General features: G+C 32.3%; 1 protein-coding gene across 2 annotated transcripts in view; it reads right to left on the reverse strand.

The window, feature by feature from the left end:
• Window positions 1–16,013, reverse strand: part of LOC128987825 (carbonic anhydrase-related protein 10-like) — a 226,141-nt gene that overhangs the window by 44,414 nt on the left and 165,714 nt on the right. The window lies entirely within an intron of this gene.

Consider the following 16,013-nt stretch of genomic DNA (forward strand, 5'->3'; position numbering starts at 1 on the left):
TTTATTAAATAAAATGGTTTAATAAATTTTATTTATTAAATAAAATTGTCAGTGATCCTATTGTTGTCTTCACTGACGTACAGGTAATATAAAAATAATACAGGGTTAGGCAAAAGTCTGGAACCCCCCAGTTAACTTTTTAACGCGTTGCAGTAGGAAAACCAAACTCGGCACATATTTACAACATAAGAAATCATACTTTTTCATCAAAGTTACAACTTTGCCCCAGACCCCAAAATGGGGTATTTTGGGGGCAGCCCCAAATTTTCAAATGTAAGCACCTATCATGTGACCCTTCATTTTAAAGGGTTTAACAAGACAAATTGAATGGCGCAAACCAGAAGTCAATATTGCACCCCTAATCAAAATTGCAGCCATTTTAATTATTTAAGATGATCAGGCAAGATAAAGTCTGGAGTTAACTTTAAAAATTTAATATTTTTATACTGACCAAAAGGTGAATTCTCTTTTTTTATAAAGGTTTACTGAGTTTAGTTTTCCTGCTATAACCTGTTAAAAAGTTAATAGGGGATATTTCAAAATGACAGGCATTTTGATTAGGGGTGCGTTATTGACCTCTAGTTTGCACCATTTAATTTAATTCTTTAGAAACCCTTTAAAATGAGGGGTCACATGATAGGTGTTTACATTTGAAAATTTGGGGCTGCCCCCAAAATACCCCATTTTGGGGGCTGGGGCTAAGTTGTAACTTTGATGAAAAAGTGCAATTTCTTATGTTGTAAATATGTGCCGAGTTTGGTTTTCCTACTAGCTGCAACGCGTTAAAAAGTTAACCGGGGGTTCCAGACTTTTGCCTAACCCTGTATAATATAAATATAATATATATATATATAATATAATAAAACATAGGTAATATAAACTTATTGAATAAAATTGTTTATATTACCTGTCCGTCAGTGATCCTATTGTTGTCTTCACTGACGTACAGGTAATATGAACAATTTTATTCAATAAGTGATCCTGGGCCACTAAGCATAATGATATTTATTCTCAAAACAGGGCTTACAATTATTATATTATGTATCAAATTTCAATTTTTTTTTATTTATGATTGTCTTTGGTCCAGGAAAGATACCTAAAAGTGCACACTCTGTATATTTCTCATTATCTCATATTATACCAATGAGAGAAGTTCATATAAACTGCAACAACAAAAAATATCAGTTGTTTATAGCTTCCACTAGTACCATACTTTCAGGGACCTTTTTCAACAGTAAACTGTTAAACTATATCTACCTTAACCTTTGGAAATAATTAAATAATGCCTAGTAAAATAATGTAACAATGTAAATCAATTTACACACCAAAATAAAATACCGGTCCCATATATTAAAAAATATTATGGCCAATATTTTTGCCCAATATTAATGCCAAGACAAAGGAATCTACTTCAATATTGTGTGATTTGTTCCAGACTGGGTTCAAAAACAATAACAAATGCGATTCAGAGAATACACCGCTCTGAGTGTTGAGTCAGCAAAATATCGCAGCTAGATTGTATACAATCACATCAGTTCTGATGGCAAGAGCCAATAAACCAGATTGTGAGCCAGTAGTGGACCTTCACGCCTGGTGGAATTCTCTCACTCCCTTCCTAACGGCTTTAGATTGTGCGTTAAATCTCAATCCCGTCAATAAGGAAATACTCGGAGAACCTAACGTATTCCAAATTTATTTAGGCTAGCATTGTTATCTGGGATTTATTTAGAAAGAAGGTTGAACTAAGAAATCGGTTAGCCAAAATTAGTACAACTGTTAACTGTTTTATTTTTTAATACTACGGAGCCATTACTCTTTGCTTTTTCTTTGCTAAATATTAAGTTTTAGAGTTGTATACGATCTTGATCATTCTTTTCGAACTTCTTAACACAATTAATTATTATTCTTGGCAGAATAAGCTGTTTTATTTTAGTAAAATAATGGACGATAGTAGATATAAAACCAGAATATGACCCCACTTTCGGCGTTTTCGGACTCAGGACTTTTAAATTTTTTGGCGAAAAAACACCCCAAATAGGTATAATATGATGGTTTTACCCCATTTTTGGCGTTTTAGAGGCTATATGGGGGCACTTTTTTGGTAAAAAAATGTTATTAATACTGAAAAACATGTCTGGAAATGAAGAGCTTTTTTTGACCACTTTTTTTAAAGACCCGGCTCTCGGCACGCGAACTCGGGTGCACTCCCGACCTATAGGCATACTTCTGATCCCCAGCGATGACAAACTAAAAGTCTTATGAAAAAATGTTTGAAACAAAAATTGAGGAATATCTAGTCATCTATACTTTTCCCACTGGCAGTTTTTCTCTGACCGAAAAATAAAAAAAATCCTCGCTTACTCACTTTTTCATGTTTACTCAAAGTAACCTTTTTATATTTTCCATAATTAATAATTATACACTAGCACAAATTAAATTATATTTATATTGTATTAAACAGTAGTTCATGTAGAATTTTAATATATAAATTTCATGTTATAAATATTTTTATTAGAAGCTAGACAAACATGTAAGTGATAGGAGGCGCATCACTTTGAACATCGTCATGCCTCCGACAGTGCCGTGCTGGCAACACCTGGAGTTTGAAACCATTGCTATTGCTAAAATTATATTATAACACATTTACATACAAAAGAAACTGGTAAATGGTTTTAATTGTTTAAACTTTTTATGCTGTATTATTATGTAGAAGGTCATGTAGTATGTAGGCTGGAATTTTAGCCGTTTTGTTGTATATCAAGCCTTTTTGAGATATAAATAAACAATAAAGCAGACCTTTATTTACTAATGCTGATATTATATTACAATGCATTGGCATACAAATGAAAACGGTTTGATTTATTTGTACTCATATAAAATAATATAATTCTTTTGAGTTATAGGGACGTCTGGTGATAAAATCACAAATTTAGAACATTTATAATGGACTTTTAAAATAATGGAATTAAGTATAGACTTATAACATTTTCATGATAACTGTTTGATTTATTTGTACTCATTTAAAATAATGTTAAAATAGTATTTGATTTTTATTGTTTTTTATCAAAAGTTGAAACCAATGTAGTGTGCCTAAATGTTTATTTACTGTTTTTTCTGTATCTCAAGCCAATAGATAGAATAGGACAAAGAGGTGTTTTTGGTGTTTTACCTATGAGAATAACATGGGGAGATTTTAAGCCACTTTTTAAAAATTGTGCTTACTCTCTATACATTTCTATGCAAATGTCCATCTCCAAAAATATTTCCAATCCCCATTAATGTCTGTATCATGTGAGATTTGCACCAGTTGGTTTGAAATATTTATAAATATAACGTGTTGCTGGAATCGCCTTAAATGGCAAGAAACATGTAGTCTTGGGACCTCTGGTAAAATATTGGAGTTTTCCTAGTATGGACTAAATATTTTTGAAAATTGAAAAAAATATGTTTTTTACTCAACTATTTTAGTGTCTTGAAACATGTATTACCGAGGAATCAGGCAAATATTTCGTGCCGAAATTATATTTTACCTTACGTGAGAACTTGGAATCATTATTTAAACTCAGTCCTACTCCACAGTATTATTGCAGGCTTGCTTCTCGTCCCAAGTGGTGAATTGTGTACAGTTTATGTGTGGTGCAAAGACTAGTTTCTCTTTTTAGTTGTGACCAGCTCATTTCTAAGATGCTTAATGGTATCCACTTTGCCTCTGAACATAAGTAAATTGTAATCTTCAGTTTAGGACTTAAAGTTAATGTCGGATGCGATGCCTCTTTAATCGGAAGTTTGGGTTGTGATGAGCTCAACCTCTATCACCAATATCAGCATAGATCCATTGAACTATTATGTGTTATTGTACTTTGTGCTGATTAATATGTGTTTGGTAAATTAGCATGGCACAACACACAATCCCACATCTTGCTAATCGTAGTTGGTAGTTTAACTTAGCAACGATAATAACAAATTATTATGTCATTGCATTATTATGTCATGTCGGGGGTCTATTTGGTGGTCAAAGTAGAAGTAGGGAGCATTGACTTTCTACAATCATGATGAGATATCCAGCCAGAGCCTCAGACTGTAATAAAAAAATAGATGAAAATGCAAACTCTAAAGGCCCTGACCATGTTGTATACTTCCAGGCTGGAACAACCTTTACGTGGAATATTGTATATAAATTGTTTGTATACATAAGACTCTTGTAGTGAATGTACTCTTTGATGAAAATACAAAATAAAGATGAAAACTACTTTATGCAAAGAAGAGAACGTAATTGTGAAGGGTAGCTACAAACAATTGCATTTTAGTGAGCAATGAAAGTTGCTATAATTATTGGGATTGTTTTGGGTAAGTTTATAGATATGCATTGTGTTTACAGGAATTAATCATAGTGGGGATGCCATTTACATCGAGACATATCGATTTAGTTAAAGTGATAAAACGAAGACCATGATAGTGGTGGATAAAGATTTTATTTGTTGAGCAATCGATATGAGAAGGAGTTTCTTGTTAAACAATAACCTGGAAAACCAATACAACATAATGCACTGTCATCCCTCATTGGTATTGTAACTTACAAGCTCTGTTGTTCTTTACTCATTTTCAAAAACATATAAATTATAAAATAAGCCATTTTGTTGTTTATTTTACTGTTATGTATTGTAAGTGTATATATTGAAATAAATGGTTAAATAAATGTAAGTTGAAAAATGAGCCTTTTTTTGTCACTAGTTTATTTACATTGATTTGAATCACATTTTTGAACTAACAGATGATTAAATTATTAATTGCATAACATTTGAAACATAGAGATACAACATTTACATTATTAACTGGAAACTATAGATCTATATTATTGTATGAACATAATTTCTGTATTTCATATATGTAAAAGCAATGAGACCATGCTAAATTACAGGATTCAATAACAAAGGAAGCTGATATTGTGCTATATACCTGAGGGTGTAAATATAGAGGTGGGCATTTCCATAGAGACTTAATGACGAATTAGAATGTGAAAGTTCTATGGTAGAAATATCAAGTATGCAAGAGTGATCATCAGAGGTAACATGGTCATCAGGTAATTCATAGAGAGGGGTCAGTCAGGTTGAACTAGTATATTGCAGTGATTCATCCAATATAGAAACAATAGTTACAAATAACCAGAACCAATTACTGAATATTGTAGTTACCAGTTTTCCTATCCTACTGTTAAAATATGAACCTCATTTTAATATGAGTTGGTGAGTTCATGCCCGGTAACATGAATGTAATAATGTTTCTAAATGTATTTATCTTATTTTATGGTAGATTTCACTATGTGTGCTTACTCTATGGTAAAATTCTTTGAGATCATTTAATATTTAACACACTTATATTAGTGAATAAATCATCAAAGTGCGATATAAATATGCTGGGTGAAACGTATTAAAACTTGCTTCCAGTTTATCTATTAAAGGATTGTCAAACGTCTCGGTTTTGCTAACTATGACCTGGTGTCCCGAAAAGGGCTCTTAAGACCATAAGATGACAATACATAAAGTTTGGACTATTGACTGTGATGTGAATTTATGCATACTTTGTCATAAAAATTTTACACTATAGTATTTTTACGAGTTCTGACTGTGACTGTGATGTGAATTTGTGTGTATTTCATTACATAAATTTCACACTTTTTTCACTCATTTCACACCACTATTATGATGTGTTGTGCCTGCATGAGTGTGTTGAGCCATGAATATCATAGACTACCAAGCTATAAGGACGTATGCTAGAACTGATCTAACCTCTGCCAAACCCTGAATACGAGCCTGGATGCACAGACTTTGGACCAAGGATCAATAATTGTAAATAGACAAACCTGTGTGATAGGATATAGAACACTGAAAAATACAAATGTTAGAAACTTTAGTCTTTTACTTATTTACCCTTACCACCCTCTGTTTTGGAGGAAACTGCCTTACAACCAACATTATGAAGATTGCATTAATACTCATGATCTTGGTCATTATAAAATTTATCAAACATAAATCCGTATTTGCCATTATTCATAAACCTTTCCTTGTCTATTATGAAAAAGCTATCCAACACTGGTGGTAAAGACTTTTATATTGATGAAATGAAAAGTCATTATTAATATGATTGTTAAATATAAGGTTTAAAATTTATATTGCCTTGTTTGGATAATATTAGAAAATGTACGTTATCGTATAAATGTTTGCGTACTTTCTAAGTAAAAGCAGTTAATATTTTTATGTTGACCCATTGAGAGAAATTGTATACTATTTGTACTATAAAAAGTCTATTCATGCATATCAGTACAGTAAAAGTTCTGTTACAATCCAGTCATAGGTCAGTCTCAATTGCATCCATAGTTTCTCAGTCAACCTGTCAGTCATTTGGTTACAGTCTGTTTTCTAACTCTTCATTAACCAATATTACATAACATTTTTTATTTAAAACACAATATTCTATAAAATTTTCATTGGCCAGTTGTTGTTGATTGTTATAAACAGTACTTGATATACAAACACATACGTTGTCATCAGTCAGGCGTCCAAACAATTAAAAAATATCGTTGAGAAGAAATCGGTTGTTGTATTTAACAACATAAAGGTCGATTCACAAACGGTATGTAATAGTTTAATCACGTCACAGTGTATACAACAACTGACTGTGACTGTGATGTGAATTTGATTAGTTGTGTGAAATGTGTGAAAATAGTGTGAAATTTTTGAAATTGCTTCCAGTTTATATGTTGTCATTAAGCAAGCGTTTAAAAATCCAACAATATCGTTGAGAAGAAACCAGCTGTTGTATTTGACGACATAAAAATCAATTCACACATAACACGTCACAGTTCAATCACATCAGTTACGACACAGTGTATACACCAACTGACTGTGACTGTGATGTGAATTTGTGTGTACTTCGTCACACAAATTTTACACAAATTTCACACATTTTTCACACATTTCACACAACTATCATGATAGTTGTGTGAAATGTGTGAAAAATGTGTGAAATTTGTGTAAAATTTGTGTGACGAAGTACACACAAATTCACATCACAGTCACAGTCAGTTGGTGTATACACTGTGTCGTAACTGATGTGATTGAACTGTGACGTGTTATGTGTGAATTGATTTTTATGTCGTCAAATACAACAGCTGGTTTCTTCTCAACGATATTGTTGGATTTTTAAACGCTTGCTTAATGACAACATATAAACTGGAAGCAATTTCAAAAATTTCACACTATTTTCACACATTTCACACAACTAATCAAATTCACATCACAGTCACAGTCAGTTGTTGTATACACTGTGACGTGATTAAACTATTACATACCGTTTGTGAATCGACCTTTATGTTGTTAAATACAACAACCGATTTCTTCTCAACGATATTTTTTAATTGTTTGGACGCCTGACTGATGACAACGTATGTGTTTGTATATCAAGTACTGTTTATAACAATCAACAACAACTGGCCAATGAAAATTTTATAGAATATTGTGTTTTAAATAAAAAATGTTATGTAATATTGGTTAATGAAGAGTTAGAAAACAGACTGTAACCAAATGACTGACAGGTTGACTGAGAAACTATGGATGCAATTGAGACTGACCTATGACTGGATTGTAACAGAACTTTTACTGTACTGATATGCATGAATAGACTTTTTATAGTACAAATAGTATACAATTTCTCTCAATGGGTCAACATAAAAATATTAACTGCTTTTACTTAGAAAGTACGCAAACATTTATACGATAACGTACATTTTCTAATATTATCCAAACAAGGCAATATAAATTTTAAACCTTATATTTAACAATCATATTAATAATGACTTTTCATTTCATCAATATAAAAGTCTTTACCACCAGTGTTGGATAGCTTTTTCATAATAGACAAGGAAAGGTTTATGAATAATGGCAAATACGGATTTATGTTTGATAAATTTTATAATGACCAAGATCATGAGTATTAATGCAATCTTCATAATGTTGGTTGTAAGGCAGTTTCCTCCAAAACAGAGGGTGGTAAGGGTAAATAAGTAAAAGACTAAAGTTTCTAACATTTGTATTTTTCAGTGTTCTATATCCTATCACACAGGTTTGTCTATTTACAATTATTGATCCTTGGTCCAAAGTCTGTGCATCCAGGCTCGTATTCAGGGTTTGGCAGAGGTTAGATCAGTTCTAGCATACGTCCTTATAGCTTGGTAGTCTATGATATTCATGGCTCAACACACTCATGCAGGCACAACACATCATAATAGTGGTGTGAAATGAGTGAAAAAAGTGTGAAATTTATGTAATGAAATACACACAAATTCACATCACAGTCACAGTCAGAACTCGTAAAAATACTATAGTGTAAAATTTTTATGACAAAGTATGCATAAATTCACATCACAGTCAATAGTCCAAACTTTATGTATTGTCATCTTATGGTCTTAAGAGCCCTTTTCGGGACACCAGGTCATAGTTAGCAAAACCGAGACGTTTGACAATCCTTTAATAGATAAACTGGAAGCAAGTTTTAATACGTTTCACCCAGCATATTTATATCGCACTTTGATGATTTATTCACTAATATAAGTGTGTTAAATATTAAATGATCTCAAAGAATTTTACCATAGAGTAAGCACACATAGTGAAATCTACCATAAAATAAGATAAATACATTTAGAAACATTATTACATTCATGTTACCGGGCATGAACTCACCAACTCATATTAAAATGAGGTTCATATTTTAACAGTAGGATAGGAAAACTGGTAACTACAATATTCAGTAATTGGTTCTGGTTATTTGTAACTATTGTTTCTATATTGGATGAATCACTGCAATATACTAGTTCAACCTGACTGACCCCTCTCTATGAATTACCTGATGACCATGTTACCTCTGATGATCACTCTTGCATACTTGATATTTCTACCATAGAACTTTCACATTCTAATTCGTCATTAAGTCTCTATGGAAATGCCCACCTCTATATTTACACCCTCAGGTATATAGCACAATATCAGCTTCCTTTGTTATTGAATCCTGTAATTTAGCATGGTCTCATTGCTTTTACATATATGAAATACAGAAATTATGTTCATACAATAATATAGATCTATAGTTTCCAGTTAATAATGTAAATGTTGTATCTCTATGTTTCAAATGTTATGCAATTAATAATTTAATCATCTGTTAGTTCAAAAATGTGATTCAAATCAATGTAAATAAACTAGTGACAAAAAAAGGCTCATTTTTCAACTTACATTTATTTAACCATTTATTTCAATATATACACTTACAATACATAACAGTAAAATAAACAACAAAATGGCTTATTTTATAATTTATATGTTTTTGAAAATGAGTAAAGAACAACAGAGCTTGTAAGTTACAATACCAATGAGGGATGACAGTGCATTATGTTGTATTGGTTTTCCAGGTTATTGTTTAACAAGAAACTCCTTCTCATATCGATTGCTCAACAAATAAAATCTTTATCCACCACTATCATGGTCTTCGTTTTATCACTTTAACTAAATCGATATGTCTCGATGTAAATGGCATCCCCACTATGATTAATTCCTGTAAACACAATGCATATCTATAAACTTACCCAAAACAATCCCAATAATTATAGCAACTTTCATTGCTCACTAAAATGCAATTGTTTGTAGCTACCCTTCACAATTACGTTCTCTTCTTTGCATAAAGTAGTTTTCATCTTTATTTTGTATTTTCATCAAAGAGTACATTCACTACAAGAGTCTTATGTATACAAACAATTTATATACAATATTCCACGTAAAGGTTGTTCCAGCCTGGAAGTATACAACATGGTCAGGGCCTTTAGAGTTTGCATTTTCATCTATTTTTTTATTACAGTCTGAGGCTCTGGCTGGATATCTCATCATGATTGTAGAAAGTCAATGCTCCCTACTTCTACTTTGACCACCAAATAGACCCCCGACATGACATAATAATGCAATGACATAATAATTTGTTATTATCGTTGCTAAGTTAAACTACCAACTACGATTAGCAAGATGTGGGATTGTGTGTTGTGCCATGCTAATTTACCAAACACATATTAATCAGCACAAAGTACAATAACACATAATAGTTCAATGGATCTATGCTGATATTGGTGATAGAGGTTGAGCTCATCACAACCCAAACTTCCGATTAAAGAGGCATCGCATCCGACATTAACTTTAAGTCCTAAACTGAAGATTACAATTTACTTATGTTCAGAGGCAAAGTGGATACCATTAAGCATCTTAGAAATGAGCTGGTCACAACTAAAAAGAGAAACTAGTCTTTGCACCACACATAAACTGTACACAATTCACCACTTGGGACGAGAAGCAAGCCTGCAATAATACTGTGGAGTAGGACTGAGTTTAAATAATGATTCCAAGTTCTCACGTAAGGTAAAATATAATTTCGGCACGAAATATTTGCCTGATTCCTCGGTAATACATGTTTCAAGACACTAAAATAGTTGAGTAAAAAACATATTTTTTTCAATTTTCAAAAATATTTAGTCCATACTAGGAAAACTCCAATATTTTACCAGAGGTCCCAAGACTACATGTTTCTTGCCATTTAAGGCGATTCCAGCAACACGTTATATTTATAAATATTTCAAACCAACTGGTGCAAATCTCACATGATACAGACATTAATGGGGATTGGAAATATTTTTGGAGATGGACATTTGCATAGAAATGTATAGAGAGTAAGCACAATTTTTAAAAAGTGGCTTAAAATCTCCCCATGTTATTCTCATAGGTAAAACACCAAAAACACCTCTTTGTCCTATTCTATCTATTGGCTTGAGATACAGAAAAAACAGTAAATAAACATTTAGGCACACTACATTGGTTTCAACTTTTGATAAAAAACAATAAAAATCAAATACTATTTTAACATTATTTTAAATGAGTACAAATAAATCAAACAGTTATCATGAAAATGTTATAAGTCTATACTTAATTCCATTATTTTAAAAGTCCATTATAAATGTTCTAAATTTGTGATTTTATCACCAGACGTCCCTATAACTCAAAAGAATTATATTATTTTATATGAGTACAAATAAATCAAACCGTTTTCATTTGTATGCCAATGCATTGTAATATAATATCAGCATTAGTAAATAAAGGTCTGCTTTATTGTTTATTTATATCTCAAAAAGGCTTGATATACAACAAAACGGCTAAAATTCCAGCCTACATACTACATGACCTTCTACATAATAATACAGCATAAAAAGTTTAAACAATTAAAACCATTTACCAGTTTCTTTTGTATGTAAATGTGTTATAATATAATTTTAGCAATAGCAATGGTTTCAAACTCCAGGTGTTGCCAGCACGGCACTGTCGGGTGCGTGATGATGTTCAAAGTGATGCGCCTCCTATCACTTACACATTGGTCTAGCTTCTAATAAAAATATTTATAGCATGAAATTTATATATTAAAATACTACATGAACTACTGTTTAATACAATATAAATATAATTTAATTTGTGCCAGTGTGTAATTATTAATTAAGGAAAATATAAAAAGGTTACTTTGAGTAAACATGAAAAAGTGAGTAAGCAAGGATTTTTTTTATTTTTCAATCAGAGAAAAACTTTCAGTGGAAGAAGTATAGATGATTAGATGTTCCTCAATTTTTGTTTCAAACATTTTTTCGTAAGACTTTTAGTTTGTCATCGCTGGGGATCAGAAGTGTGCCTATGGGTCGGGAGCGCACCCGAGTTCGCGTGCCGAGAGCCGGGTCTTTAAAAAAGTGGTCAAAAAAAGCTCTTCATTTCCAGACATGTTTTTCAGTATTAATAACATTTTTTAACAAAAAAAATGCCCCCATATAGCCTCTAAAACGTCAAAAATAGGGTAAAACCATCATATTATACCTATTTTGGGTGTTTTTTCGCCAAAAAAATTTAAAAGTTCTGGGCCCAAAAACGCCGAAAGTGGGGTCATATTGCTATATTATATCTACTGACGATAGCAAATATATAATTACCATGTGAAATACAAGAGTAAAGAAGGTAAATATGTTCAGAAGTCAACCTAGTTGTCTCGGGGATTTGGAAAATGATTAGTCATACATACAAAAATTTAAAAAAAGTCTAAAAAAATGAAGTTCTTACACAAATAAAATAGCCATAAAAATTTATAATCGTTTACATCGCAAGAATCGTGAGCAAAATTTAGGGTTTAATCGTGGAACGGAAAAATACTTGTGAAGATTATAGTATTGTTATTGAAGATACAATAACTTTGTGGGTAATATCACATATACAAGAAGAAAAGTTCATATAAAATCACCTGGCGTAGTTGGTCTCATTCGACTACTTTATTTGTATTTCTAGTTTATCTAGGTGACCTCATATCCTTCAATCCGAAATGAGCTTAGAATCGTTAATAAATAATCAAACATTTCAGATTATTAATTTCAAATCATAGTTATTCTTTTTAGCGAATTTCCCTATAGGGAATAAGCTATTACCGTAGGTCTCATGGTAAGATTTAGTCCCGGGACCGATTTACTTTTTCATGTTGATGTCCCTAGAAGCCAAAAACACCATCCGTTCAAATTCATATATATATTATATATTATATTATATATATATTATATATATTATATTATATATATATTTGTGTGTGTGTGTGTGTGTCCGTCACCACGATAACTCGAGCAAAAATGATCCGATTTTGATGAAATTTGGTACAAACGTGTAAACCTACGTTTATTTGAACGAGTTCGCGAACCAGCATTTTTGGGATAAAAATTGGTTTTTCTCATTTTTCACCCTCAAAACATAAGATTTCTCAAATTTCCTCCAAACCATTTTGAAGAGTTTAAAAAACAAATAATTCAGTATATTGAAGTGTTTTTGTATGGTTATTGGTTACGGAGAAAATTGTAAATTAAAAATTCCCATGTTATTCTTATGGAGAATAAGTAAACTGTTGTAGTTTGATTGTTTCTGCATATATTTGGATCAAACTTGCCCAATCTATTTATTTTATACTAAGCTATTAATATTTTACTAAAAACACACTTTATTACCCTGTAGACAGCAAACCTAGGTGCTCTTTAAACCTAATGTAATTTGAATAGATTTAATTGAAAATCAAATCAGGCAAATGGTGATTCGCTTAGTCTGCAGGTTTGCTGCGGCTGGGGTATTTTTGTTTGAAATGTTGCTTAAAATTGTGGTTTTTCGATTACTACACTACGTTAATTACTTAAATTTATAGCAACCATCTGAGTTACACTATAACAAGGGTTTTGAAACACAAAGGTTTAAGGTGTATTTTGATTTGATATTTTATTCAAACATTTAAACGATTGATACGTATGCAAAAGTCTCAGGCAGAATCGTTGTAGGTTAGACGTATAGAGTAATCTGTAATTTACAGTTCTCACATGAGCTTATCAAACAGCTGACAGAAACTGTTCTCATGTAATTACTTATCAATCTCTGCACAAGACTTAGCGCGCCTCAAGCAATAGACTTACAAGCAGAAGACCAAACTTAAAATTCATTTCTCCAAAAAATAGTCAAATGTTTACAAAGAGTTTCGTTGGTTTAGTCAATACTTTTATTTATCTTGAATTTTAATGGAGCAAGGTCAAAGAACACATTTTTGAACAATGATTCTGTTCTGTTTGGTGAGTCGGTGGGCTTTGGTCCCAAGGCGTTGCTACCGTGTTTTTGGACTTTGGTACCTACCACTATATTATATCAGTATTGTTTAACTCTGTGTGCCTACTGTCGCAGCTCACCACTTTTAATACGATCCACGCACAGGTATGAGGCCTATGTGGATAGGCAAATGCAAGGTCAAAAGAGACCGCCAACATCGTTATTAAAAATAAAAATAAAAAGAGAAAAAGTGAATTTAAATGTAATCGACACGTAATAGTTATTTGTGTAACTAGTGTGCGAAGTGGAACTTTGCAGCACATCAGAGAAATGTTTACGAGCCGAGTGTGAAAAGTATCTTGAGTGCAGCAAAGGCAATAAGAACTCGTGTTACACATATTTGATTTTTTTAAAGAGGTTGGCGGCCTCATTTAGTCTTGCATTCGCCCGTTCACATAGACTAACTGCCCGTGCGTGGATCGTATACAGCAAAGCAAGGAGTAAGCCGATACAGTACAAAGGTGAACTGTACTGATAAAATGTTTACGGCAGTGACCAGGAACCGAACCCACGACATCGCTGCCTTGAGCCCGAAATCCGTGACGCCATCGACTCACCTACATATACATTCTTCCTACAGTTATTATAAAGCATATAAATAATTTAGTCTTTCAAACACTAAACAACATGTTTTAGGTTAGGCTAATAATTAGTACAAGAAAGCTCGATTAGTAAGGTAACTGCAGGAAAATATAGTTTTTTTACAATTTCCTTAACATAGTTTTTTCTTTGATTCTTTAATTAAACTTGTGTAACAATGACGTTTTACCCGTAATAAATTAAATAATTAATAGATACAACTAAGCACGTTTTTCAAGGGGCAAATTTATCAATGCCAATTTTCATATATTTAAATATAATTTTATAAATAGTAAATGGTAAAGTATTTACATACAGGGTGAATAAAAAGTCAAGACCCCCCCCCCCCCTCTTATATTTTTCCAAGTAAATATATAGAGATATTCTTTTGGTGGTCGAGCAATCTTAGCAGGAAGTTTCATTTTATCATTTTGAAATTTTTGAGTGTCCCCCCAAAAGGGGGGATTTGGGGGGCAACTCAAATATTTTAAATGTAAACCCCCTTCAAGTGACACCTCATTTTGAAGTGTTAACAAAAACTTAAAGAATGGTGAAAACTAGAGGTCACTATCTCTTCTCTATCCAAAATGGTAGCCCGTCAAATGTTGTGGAAAATCAATGATAAAATTGTTAATATTGGTTGTCATTTTGGTTAGAGAAGAGATAGCGAGCTCTGGTTTTCACCATTCTTTAAGTTTGTTTAAGCACTTCAAAATGAGGTGTCACTTGATAGGGGTTTCTATTGAAACATTTTTAGTTGTCCCCCGAATCCCCCCTTTTGGGGGACACTCAAAAATTTTGAATGTAATTCGCCTTCAAGTGACACCTCATTTTGAATCGTTTACAAAAACTTAAAGAATGGTGAAAACCAGAGCTCGCTATCCCTTCTCTATCCAAAATGGCAGCCAATATTAACAATTTTACCGTTGATTTTCCACAACATTTGACGGGCTACCATTTTGGATAGAGAAGAGATAGTGACCTCTAGTTTTCACCATTCTTTAAGTTTTTGTTAACACTTCAAAATGAGGTGTCACTTGAAGGGGGTTTACATTTAAAATATTTGAGTTGCCCCCCAAATCCCCCCTTTTGGGGGGACACTCAAAAATTTCAAAATTATAAAATGAAACTTCCTGCTAAAATTGCTCGACCACCAAAAGGATATCTCTGTATATTTACTTGGAAAAATATTAGAGGGGGGGAATCTTGACTTTTTATTCACCCTGTATGTCGATCCCCTTTAAGCCATTTGGTATAACATTTGAAAATAAACATACCAACATTTTTCAAATGAACTAAATATTGAATGAGTTTTGTTGGAAAAAGTGTATAATTTTGTAACCCACTACAATACTCGAGTTAGATTTTATCGACGTTCCCACTCGCACCCATCTTGAAGAGGTTCTTACACTTGCAAATGTTTCTGACAACGCAAATATTTACCAGACATTTCTCTATCCAAACAAAATTTGGGAAACTGCAATAGAAAGATGTTGAGGGAGAGACCATTATGGTCCACTAACTCTGCCTCACAATTCATTTTATTGCTTGCTCAGTCCCTGGAGCCAGCCCTTTCTTACTTTACACCTATTTTATCAGATTCTATACATTTGATTCAATCGCTATATTAAAGCAGTGAGCTTACTCTTTGTTTAAATGGCTTAGATTTTTATGGTTTGAAAAACAGTAATT

Source organism: Macrosteles quadrilineatus, unplaced genomic scaffold, assembly GCF_028750875.1.
Source record: "Macrosteles quadrilineatus isolate MER2022 unplaced genomic scaffold, UCM_ALF_1.0 Scaffold_2__2_contigs__length_208266976, whole genome shotgun sequence".
In the NCBI taxonomy this organism is placed as follows: domain Eukaryota; kingdom Metazoa; phylum Arthropoda; class Insecta; order Hemiptera; family Cicadellidae; genus Macrosteles; species Macrosteles quadrilineatus.